Raw genomic sequence first — 12,095 nt, 5'->3', positions numbered from 1 at the left:
GCAGCAAGCGAAGAGAAAGACGGGCCACGGCTATAAGTCCGCAGACGAGTGCAAACGCGCTAGTGTCCTAACGCTACTCCAATTAGACCGTACTATACTATCTGTACACGTATAAAAGTCGATGCTATGTTACCTCTGTCGGGCAAAATAACGAGTGCCTTTCAGAAAACATTGCTCCGGTAATATAGCATGTATACACCCAGCACATTGAAAGAGTTCAAGCTTCTACAGAGGCTTCGACAAAAAGATGCAATCCACGTAGTGTAGGAGCAAACCTGGTTACCACACGAGTGACGCCTTGGTTTATTGGGCGAAGCCCTCTCTTTAGCCATGCAACTTGTCTTATACACAGTATTAGGTATGGGAATCAGTTAGGGCTCATACTGGTATTTATCACGGGTCCAAAACTTTCGTATTTATTTCTATAATACCTCTGTTTATTTTTTGGAGGGGTTGAAGTGACGTCCTCCCCCGACACGTGCTGCCATGATGTTGGCCGCGCGCTTTTGGCAGATGCTCCCGGGCGTCTGTAAGTCCTCTGTAAGTCTCCTTAGTCGCTTCACCGCAGTCACCACAGTCGAAACCCCCCTTCTTCCCGCCTCCGGCCTAACCAGACTAACCGTTTACGTATAGGCTCGTTCAATGTTCAAACCTTAAGCTCCCAACGCCGCCAACACGACACGCTCCCCAAGGATACAAGATCGACATCCTCGGCCTTCTGGAGACCAGGCTGGACAGGAAACTCATCGGATGTACACGCTCCTCACGCTTCCAGCCGCCACATAAGAACAGCATGGTGTCGGGCTCGCCGTCTCTCCTCGCTTACGTTCATACCTTCATAGGTACTGGGCACACAGCGACAGAATCGGGATTCTGCAACTATTCTTGCCACAGGTCGGCCGCACCACTGTCATCTCCGCGTACGCCCACACTGCCTCAAGGCCATCGACAGATTCTACGCTAAATTGGACAAAGCCCCCGATGGACTCCCCGACGAGATGTCACTATCATCACTGGAGACTTCAAAGCTAAACTCGGACGCCGCTCACCCGTCGAGTCCTTCATGGGCCCTCACGGACGTGGCTGCCCGCAACCGCAACGACCACGCTCTCGCTGACTTTTGTTACTCTCACCATATTTTTGCTACAAATACAGGCTTTTAAAACGCGCAAGACACAGAACGACATGGAGCCAACGCCGGACGACCTACAGCCAATTCAGCCAGATCGACTACATCCTCTGTCCACAATCCTGTCGAAAATTCTACATGGATGCGAGATATATGGGAAGGGACCATCACGACATCTGATCGCAAACTCGTCACTGCAGATTTCATATTTGAACACGTGCACCGCCTTCGGCTCCGGACACCACCACGATCAACATCACAGCCAACACTCGCCCGTGACCGCCTCATCCACGACGACGAGATCAAATTCGAGTACATCCAGACGCTCCACGATGCGGCTACTGGTCCCAACACTCCTACCAATTGCCCAGCAGTGGACCTCACGGTTTGATTGTATCAAAGGGACCGCATTGACTACCGCACTTCGTCAGCAAGGCAAACGCGTTACAAAGACCCAGTCTTAGAAGGTCTCTCAACGCGCCAGCGCGACCTCCAACTACGGATCTACAATGGCGTCAAGGCGAATACATACGATCTACGCCGTGAACGCAACGCGATCCTCCTTTGCAGCCAAGGTTAATGATGACAAGATCAAGCGGATTGAAGATTTAAGCCCTACGGCCCAAGTTCACGAAGCTGTACGCAACGTGACCCGAACACGAATGCAACAGATAATGCTACACGATACCAAAGGTAAGTACATCCTGAACCGGAAACCCGCTAACTCCCTTATTTGTGACCACTTTCGAAAGCATGTTTTTGCTGATACGCGGTCCTCCATCGACACGGACACGACAGCGCGACCCCTGAACACCTCGATCACAGCTGATAATTTCCTATTTGCGCTTAAACGGCTTACTAACGACCGAGCATCAGGACCGGACGAGATCCCAGCAGAACTACTCAAATATGACGCTGAAGGCCTCGCCCCGACACTAGCGTCACTTGATAATGACAGCTTTACAAAGGGAGAGCCTCTCGAGCTCGGTGAAGGCATCCTGCTATGCCTACCCAAACCGAACAAACCCCGAGGGGAATGCTCAAGCCTACGGCCAATTGTTCTTCTCAACATCATCCGGAAATCATTTCGCTTATCGTACTTGAGCGCATCACTCCAGCAGTCGACAAATTTCTATCTCCACATCAATGTGGATTTCAGAAACATCGAAGCACTGCTGATGCAATATGGACTCATCGCTGGTTATGCGTCCGAGTACAAACATTCCGTGAACGCATTCAAGTTCTCGGTATAGACCTGTCCAGAGCGTTTGATACTATCGACCGACAGAAAATGCTCGACGTTCTTGACAGCTTCCTACCCGAAGATATAGTCCGGCTGATACGACTACTGTTACACAAGACCACGCTATCTCTTCGATCAGAACACATTACCCTCAAGCCGTTTGACAGCAGCACGGGAACACTCCAAGGCGACTCACTTGCACCTGTTTTGTTTGTGATTTACTTAGAAGCAGCACAAAGAGAAGTAGCTAACGAACTCGACGTACGCCACGATCTACTGGAGCAAATGGTTGTATATGCGGACGATGTCGACTTCATCTGCAGAGACCCCACGGCCGTCACGACAATCCTAGCACAAGCTCCAGGAATTCTCGCCCGCTGGTCTCTCAAGATGAAGACATCCAAGACGGAAACAACGTTATTGCAACGCCATATACGGCCATCTGGGGCAAGCCGACTTTCTCGAGCTGCTGAAGAAACTTAGCGCTCAACTCGGAAACTTGGTTCTCTACGTGGAGACACTGAAGATCTATCCCAACGCAAAATACTTGCTGCGGCGACACTGCGTCGTCTATGGGCCTTTTGGCTCCGTCCACACTACTTGACCGACAAAACACGCATCCGGCTCTACAACTGCTACGTTCTCCCGATGCTTCTCTACAAGTGTGAGACATGGGCGTTGCTCAACTCGGACCTGCACCACCTGGACAGTTTTCGCCGCCGCCAACTCCGAAGCGTTCTCAATATCCGCTACCCGCGCCGCATTTCTAATGCGGCTCTCTATGAAATCTGCGAGGAAAACGCCCACTACGACAGCGGATCACAGCAGCCCGATGGGGGTAGTTCGGCCACATTCTTCGGCGACAAGATATCCCGGCATATCTCCAGATGAAGGCGTACTTCGCACCTAGCGAAACAGGTAAGTGGCGCTGCAAACCCCGCACCACGCTTCATGTTATTCTTGATGCAGATCTCGCTTCCAGTGGCCCCGGATTCCGCTTAAGGACTGAACAAGACCTCTACGAACTTCAACGGCTCGCTGACCACCGCGGCAATTGGAAGGAACTCTCGACTATAATTTGTGACTCTCTACCTATACCTATGACTGGAGACTCGATGTATGCGGACACCACTCTTTGCCGCCGACTAGCAAAGTTGAGCCTAGCGCAGGTATAATTTGGCTGCGCGAGCACGTAATACCTTACGTTACCTCTGTTTATAAAGGAGCCAGGATTGCGGAAAGAGCTGAGAGCTAAAATCATAAAGATAACTGAGTTAATGTTATTGCGACGTTTCGGGTATCAAAACAGGTACCGTGGTAAATTTTGTCTGGGAAGCGAGTCGGCAGTATGTTTCTCCATAATAAGCCAGACAGATTCCTTGACTTACCGTAAAAAGTCAGCAGGGTTGGTGCAGCGGGGCTGCCGTAGCTTTAGCGTCAGAGGAAGACGTTCGACTCATAGAGTCACTAATACTAAGTTTCTTATCCAAAGAAACTTACAGCCCACGACCAGAGCTCAAAGCTAATTCCTTAATTTTTACGTTTCAAAACCAGAAGTGTTTTATTTACTAATATTGCGGCCAAGCCGCCTAGGCGTAAATGTATCTGTTTAACTATCTAGCATAGTTAAACCTAATCAAATGCATAACGTGTGGCTTTCAGCCAACGTACTGAGAGACCTTGTTAACTCTCCGGGTACTCCGTACCCCTGTGTCCACACCATGTAACCCCGTTACACTCTCCCCCACTAAGATGAGAACATTCTGTTCTCGAAACTTCCTCAGCGAACACACGTCTTGTCAAGACGGCGGAGGCCACTACACCTCACACCAGCGTTGTACAGCTCCGCCAGCTCACAAACGTCTACGCAGGTTTGATGCCCAACTTCTCGTCGTCGGCCCACGGCCCAATGCTCCAAGCGCACTGCGCATATTGGTCTCAAGCGGTCTCAGACCTACGCTCTCGCTCCGCGCCTAATCCAAGAGCTGCAGGTCCGCTTGAGCTATGCTTTTGACGCATTCGAGTCGTCGACAACAGCTCAGCGGTTGAACACTAGCTTCACAAGCGATAGGAAGGTGGTTCGATCCCACCCGGGCGTCGCCCTCTCGTTCCATAAACGATTGTCCACGCTTCGTCAAGTTTAAGGACAGCACCCTTTTAGCTCAATGGTTGAGCGCTGGTTTTTAGAGCCACAGGTCGGTGCCCTCTAGAACACAGCTCTCTCGTTCCATGAGCGGCTGACCACGCTTGAGCAAGCTTAAAGGCAACACCCTTTTAGCTCAGTGGTCAAGCTTTGGCTTTGGAAGCCACAGGTCGGTGGCCCGATTCCACCCGGGCGCTGCCCTCTCATACCATGAGTAGTCCGTACTCGGACAAACTTACGGGTATCGTCCTTATAGCTCAATGGAAGAGCGCCAGCCTGGAAAGCCAAGTGCCAGTGGTTCGATCCCCGTCCGGTACACACCACTTTCGCTGTTACAGCGCATCCACACTTGGATCATGCTCATCGAGCAAGTATTTTCAAAACAACTGTGCGTCTATCGGGACGCTTGTGTCTGAGCCTTGTTCAGCACAACACGAACCACCTGCTTCCTTCGGGACCACGACCTCGACACCACGAGGTATCTCCACCTCCTGCTCCCGCTGCGAGAACCGCTCATACGTACGAGCTGGCTGCTGCAGCCACTGGTCAGAGCCTGAGCACAACAACTGACCTGTTCGCTCCCCACTCTAGTGGGAGGCGCCCAGCGCCTGACGACGCTGTCGCACGCTATGGTGGCGCATCGGCACAGGATGTGCCCGGTCGTAAGCGTCCACGACGTCAGGGCAATCTTGCCGGAGGATAACCTCAAACTCCCATGTGTTCTGTGAGTGAGGGTAACCCCTCCACTTGACAAAGTACTGGGTACGACCATGGCGTCTACGCCGCGCCACAAGGCGTTCCACCTGACAGTGGAGCTCACCATGCTCATCGAGCAGATCGGGAGGAGAGCTTGCCTTAGCTGGATTATCGCGGGGAGAGTCAGTACTTGCCGGAACGGCGTCTACGTCCAGACGACACCGGCGTCCACGACGCGAACGTTCACGTTCACCAACCATCGGTCGATCTCGAAGAGATGTTCCACCTTGTGGATAGGTTACAGTCACCACAGTTGACACACAACCAGGTCTCTTACCTTGAGCGTCCGGTCGCTCGGCTGGACGTTCAGCTTGCCTTGCTCCTGCATCTCGAGCACTTCGTTCGTCGACCTGTGGCTCTGTCACTTGCTGTTGATCAGCCTGCTACTTGCTGTCGTCCAGCCTCCCGTAGCTCTACCACCTGCTGCCCTGCAGCTGTCCGTGGCCCAGCCACAGTTGGCGCCAACGCCTCCGCGCTCACCTGAGCGGGGTATTGAAATGACTTAAGCAAGCCAGCATAGAAGACCGTATGCATGCACATCTTCTTCGGAAGGTTGAGCATATACGCTAAGCCCTTCCTAGCCACGACCTTAAACGGTCCTATGAACCGAGGTATCAATTTCGTCTTGAAGACTGCAGACACTGCATGAGTTGGTAGATTTTCGTGTTTAAGAAAAACTTGGTCACCGACCTTAAACCTCTCAACATTACTTCTGCCCTTGGCATCTGCATGCTCCTTCTGCGTGCTATGGCTTCCAGCCATAGCGCTGCGTACTTGACGCATTACGCTCAGTCTCAAAGAGATAAAATCATCGCCTTGCTTGCGAACCGCAACAGGGCTGACATCAGCTAGCCGCTCGGCTATCCCTCCACCACCAAGCCCTGAATCACTGCGTGGCGGCGTCAGTGGAGCGCGAGGGTACACCAAGCCGTTCACATAGAACGGAGTCTATCCTGTCGAGGCTCCACTGCATTATTTAATGCGAACTCAACGAGTGGGAGCATCTGGCTCCAGCGTTTTGGCGCCTCAGCGCATACGCTTAGGAGGATGTCCTCCACAACGCGATTCACGCGTTCGCTTTGACCGTCGGTCTGCGGATGGTCCACTGTGAACATGTCCAAACGAGTGCCGAGCACTCTGAAGAGGGACGTCCAGAAATTCGCGGTGAAGCGCGGGTATCGATCCAAGACAATCGCCTCAGGCAAGTCATGAAGGCGAAAGACTCGGTCTAAATCCAGCAAAGCTGTACCCTCACCATCAATGGTGTCCGGCACCGCCGCTAAATGAGCCATCTTGCTCAATCGGTCTATAAAGACCACAATACCCGTGTTTCTCGCCTTATCCTTGAGAAGGATAAACACAAAGTCCATACTCATGGACTGCCAATATCCCTTGGGGACAGGCAAACTCGCCAACGGCGCTTCCGTGCTCGGCGCGGACTTCGTCCGTTGACACGTCTCACACGTGAGTGCATAGGTGCCGACCCACTTATACATCTTGGGCCACCAGTACATCGAGCTCACCGAGCCATAGGTCTTCTCCCGACCTAAGTGCCCGCCCACGGGCGTATCATGAGCCTCATAGAGAATTTGATACTTCAGATCCTCATCATGAGGAGCGACTACACGAGGGTTATCATCAGAGTCGGTGCTGTAGTACAGCAGGCTGCCATCGAGCGAGTATCGACGCAGCCTCGCGCGTAAGCGCCCTGACAATTCCTTCTCAGAGTCTTTAAACTCTTCGCTCCTAATAGCCCGTAGCAGCGCTACGTACATGTCGTCCCGTGCATACGCTCCGCTTATCAAGTCAGGCACTGACGATGTCACTGTCGTGACATGAGCTAACGCGTAGTCCGGCCTGCGCGAGAGCGCATCGGCCACTACATTAAGCCACCCCAGTTTATACTTCACCTCGAAGCTGTACTCAGCAAAGAAGAAAGCCATCTTGCCATTCTCTGAAAGAGATGGGCGACTGTGTCGCGGTGTGTAGCGACGCATGATCACTAAAGATCACAAAAGCTTAGAGTCTAGCTGGTGTAATCTGAATTAGACTAGAGCATACTTCATTGCAAGTAGCTCTTTGTCATGAACTGGATAGTTCTTCTCTGAAGCTTTGAGCTGGCGAGGCTCAAACGCAATCACGCGCTCACGCCCTTCGGCGTCTGCTTGTAGTAAGGCACAACCGATTGCAAAATCGGAGGCGTCACAGACGACGCTAAACGGACAATCCGGGTTCGGTAGCGCAAAGATCGGAGCCTGGAGGAGGCTCTCCTTCACCGTCTCAAAGGCTCCGTCGTGCTCGACGTTCCAGCACCATGGTGTATCCTTCTTAAGGAAATCGGATAATGATTGAGTCACCTCCGCGTAGCTCGCGCTGTACTTGTGCAAGTAGTTGGCTAAGCCTAGCGACGTGCGTAAGTATTTTTGGCTCTTGGGAACCGTCCAGTCCACGATGGCCTTGACTTTGGCAGGTTCTGCCCGTAAGCCGCGCTTCCCAATGAAGCACCCGAGAAAAAGTATATCCTCCGCGCCAAAGACGCACTTGTCCAAGCTGGCATACAACGTATTAGTGCGCATGCACTCGATCACCGCTCGCAAGTGGTCAATGTGGTTCTACGCGTCTAAATTTCCGTGCTCAGCACGACTATGGACAAATATATCGTCAAAGTACGTCTGAGCGTACGCCTGATGGGGCCTAAACAACTGCGCCACAAGATGATAGAGCGCTGCTGGTGCGTTCGACAGCCCCTGGGGCATGACCAGCCACTCCCAAGAGCATACCGCTCGGAGTACTCATCGCTGTCAGCGGAATGTCGATCGCTCGCATGAGAAATTGGTAGTAGCCATCAACCAAGTCGAGTGCGCTGTACAGCGTACAGCCTACCATGTTGCTCTGCAGAACATCCTTGCGAGAAATCGGCGTTTGCACCGGGATGGTGGCCGCATTTAGCTTGTTAAAAGCATGAACAATGCGCCACTTGCCGTTCGGCTTTCTGACACAGAGCCTGTGTGTCGAGTGCAGAGACTTACTCTCACGACTAGGCGACAAAAAAATCTTTCAGCGCGTAATGCAAATCCATGCGTTGTTAATGATACAAATCTTATTGAGCTTTGCATATGGATTTTCCCTCTATTTTATAGCGTAAATCGAGCATGGTTGGAGCTTAAATCGAGGTATAAAAATGAGATGGGAAGAGACAGACATCGATTGTTTAATCTGTGATTGAATTACCTTGTTGTAGTTGATGGTGTTTCAATCCAGAGCGAGTGATTTCAGCAGTCTAACTATATCTTTTTGTACTTTGTAACGGTATTGATTTAATAAAACGTCCTCCATTTTTATAAATCAAGCATCAAGTGAAGTGAAAAGAACAAAGCCTTAAATGCACAATAATTGTTTACTTACGCAATTGTGACGAAAAATATTGTTTTAACGCGGTATGCAAATTCAAGCGTTGTTGATGGTACAGTCAGTATACGTCTAATTGCTATCAATGCAATTGCTGGTGCAGCTTCTAAAAGCTGGACTCTATGAAAGATTGGTCGCTAGAATTCCTACGCTTGCTTGGGGAAGTTAGACGACGTACTGAGGGTCCGTACGGTTTTAAATAACAGACAAAGCAATTTCACCCGGGTAAAGTCTTTCAAATAGGTCGTGCAGATGAATCCAGCGGTTTCATCTGACACAATTTACATCGGTGTATTTATAAAATAGTTGCTTGGTCAAAACAGTAAAAAAAAAATCTTGACATGGCCATTCATCAAATTTATGCTTCTCGCTCCGCTCTCACCAACTTCAACATTCATATCGCATTCCACACTCGAGTCCCACATTCTTGCCTGCTGTGAAGTCTGGCTACAAGGTATGGAGATCAGTCACGAAACGATGGGTTTTCAAATAACCGGCTATCGATACTGCTACAATGGGCGATGGGCGGCCAAGTGGGAGAGCTTCGAATGGGGAAAATTGTCGAATGTAAGAGATGCAAGGAAGTGATAACCAACGCGAAGACGGAGTAGGCAAAGCACCATATCCTAGAGAACTGTCCGTACTGGTCAGTGAGGGAGAGGAGCGAGTTCATAAACACGATTGGTCAACGCAACCGACGTCGAGTCAGCAATGGCTCCGCAGTGTCGAGCACCGGTGAAAAGCGAAATCGATAGTGGTCTGGGCGCCAATGACGTTAGACGAGTTCAACAAGCTCGTCGCTAATACACCTGTCTGTGGCGTTGCGCACGGTGGAGCGACCTGGCTTCCAGACGCTCTCACCAGCTGGTCTCCCTACTGATATCAAGGTGCCATCGCGACCAGTATTCGGCCGCTTGCTCGACGGTGCCTACAACGATGAAACCGAGGATATCGTACAGGATTTCTGCAATGATCCTCACATCGTGCTGGTGGTCGATGGCTGCACGATAGCGAGCCACTGAAATATATTCAATTTCATTCTGATTGGACCTAACAGGAAGCCGCTGGTATGGAAGTTTATCGTGAGGACAGCTCACAGAGATATGGTGAGCGAAGTGGAGGCTGCGACCGGCAGAATTGGCATTGTCAAGGGTGTGGTTACAGATAATGCCAAACCTATACTCAGCAAATATCGGTCTCGTAACGGTAATTAGAAACGAGAGCGTGATAGCGCGTGTGCTCCAAGACGGTGACATCATGGGCCAGTACAACTAAAAGAAGAAACGTTAGCCAACGCAACCTACTCCAAAACGCAAAGGGGGTCAACCAACGTAAAACAACTGACAGAATACGAAGTATTTGAGCAGATTATTAAAGATGATTGTTTTGGACACTCGGAAAGGAAGTAACATAAATTCCTGGCTTCTATCATAAAAAGGTCGAGCTGATGGCTGCTCTGCTGGATAAAAATTGTGAAGGGCCTTTACTCGAAGGGCCCTCTTAGAAAAGATGCAACCATGAGTCGAACGACGGTACTTGCACTGGTATTGCGTATTTGTTAACTTCAACAAAAACAAAACCGTAAATGGGGACGAAATAAGATGCAAGATTGTTGAATTCCGAGGAGTTTGTCCTGAAGCCCTTAATTATAAGGACAAAATTCGAGCGCGGCGGGTGTCATTGCCTTTGTCTAATAGGACAGTTGAGACACTCGACACCACTTTGTATGGAGTTGATATTTCACTTGATTTTGCTATCGATTTTGACGACTTTTGGCCTTGAGTTAGGGACAAATCACTCTCCGGGAAGTCATTCCAGACACCTTACGGCACAGCAGCTCATGCAATAACGCGTAGGTTTAGCGAATTGTTGCTAGTATGGTTGTAGAGAGATTATACAGTGATAAATTTCTATATACATTCACATGAGCATCTACGTCATCAACTTTTGATCCTCTTTTTTGTCCTAAACTTTTATTGTTGGGGTTAAGTAAATTTTTATAGAAATAACTCGCATACAAGTATTTCATGTCTGTTCAATGAAAACCGGATTTTGTATCCGCTCGAACAATTATGCATCCATTTGAGTTTTTTTTCATTCATTCGTGTATGGATAGCTTTACAAATACCGGTAATTTCTCGAAGTATTGGAGCTTAGGGTGGATTTGCTAACGACGCTGGATATATCGCCATGGCTGGCAGAATTTTAAAGCGCATTGAAAAAGGTGGCGCTTTCTTCACACAGATGCGATGGGGTAACATTCTTGCTCGATCCAACGGAAGGCCCTACTATATTTGGGGATGACGATCTCGACAAATCACATCGAGCATGTACGCAAAATTGCAGCCTGGCTCCATTATTGGACAGCGGAGGACTAAGTTGCGATATGGCATCCCTGGATTGATGGGGAGGGAGGTCTAAGGCAACATAAGTATTCGGCTCTACCCCCAATTTTTTTTTCGTTGCCGACGTACACGACTGCAGCATGGAGCATGTACAAGTATATACACTCCAAGCTGCGGAACCGACTTCAGTCGGGCACCGCAATCAAGAGTGTGTTTGTGTACGGCAGCCGTTTGGCAAAGAAGCAGAGCTCCGACGTGATATACGACCAGTTCGCACTATAATATTATAGTGTAGACGAGGGATGTGAGGATGAAGTTGAAAAGCTCCGAGACTGTGACGCTGAGCGCTGGCAGCAATAACACACAAGCGGATCGCTTCTGTGTGGTGCTTCAAGCACAGATGTCAAGTAGAAGACGAATATCGGCTCGTCCGAGCACGTGTACATGCCCATTTTTCTAAATCTATCGGACTTGCGCCATGCACTGGAGCTACCTGCCTACAGTTTGCGACCCCTGTTCCACGCGACCTGGGGACACCGGACCCGGCTCAAGACATGGACAATGACGATCATGCTGATACCGCAAAGGACAACTAACACTTTGGCTGGAAAACTTGAGAGAGGGTAAGTTTATTTGGTTCGTATGATAACCACAGTGGCTGTAGAGGTCTAACCCAACTGTTTCACTACGCTTCGTACAGAAGTGCATCGCCACCTTCAATACGTCTTCAGGTGCTTCGCGGAAAGCCAAGTTGGCGTGGCGTCGGAGATAGCGCTTAAGAAATGAGAAGCCAACCTCGATAGGACTTAGGTCGGGAGAGTAAGGAGGCAGAAAATTGGAAGTGCACCAGTAGCGTGAATGAGAACTTGAAGTTTTTGATATATGTGGATCTTGGCGCTGTCTAGTACGAGAATTGAGCGTGGTAAGGGCCATGGACTCAGAAAGGGGGCTATCTTGCTCTTGAAAACACGGTGGAAGTTCCACCTGGTGAAGGTGTTGCTGGTCATTCCCCACGCGAAAAATCCAGTGACGTCCATGGCAGCCAAAACGGAGGCGTGAGTTCCTCGAGAA

The 12,095-nt window shown here is 50.1% G+C and overlaps 2 pseudogenes across 2 annotated transcripts; both read left to right on the top strand.

Moving 5' to 3' along the window:
* The first annotated feature begins 4,640 nt into the window (after nucleotides 1-4,640).
* Nucleotides 4,641-4,712, top strand: PITG_25675 (annotated as a pseudogene). The gene has a single exon. The product of its transcript is annotated as a tRNA-OTHER (tRNA).
* A 49-nt stretch (nucleotides 4,713-4,761) lies between these two features.
* On the top strand, nucleotides 4,762-4,833 carry PITG_25674 (annotated as a pseudogene). Its single transcript has one exon. The product of its transcript is annotated as a tRNA-OTHER (tRNA).
* Nucleotides 4,834-12,095: the final 7,262 nt, after the last annotated feature.

This window comes from Phytophthora infestans, genomic scaffold, assembly GCF_000142945.1.
Source record: "Phytophthora infestans T30-4 supercont1.3 genomic scaffold, whole genome shotgun sequence".
Lineage (NCBI taxonomy): Eukaryota > Oomycota > Peronosporomycetes > Peronosporales > Peronosporaceae > Phytophthora > Phytophthora infestans.
The sequence above is the reverse complement of the archived record's forward strand: the minus strand, read 5'-3'. Positions and strand labels throughout refer to the sequence as shown.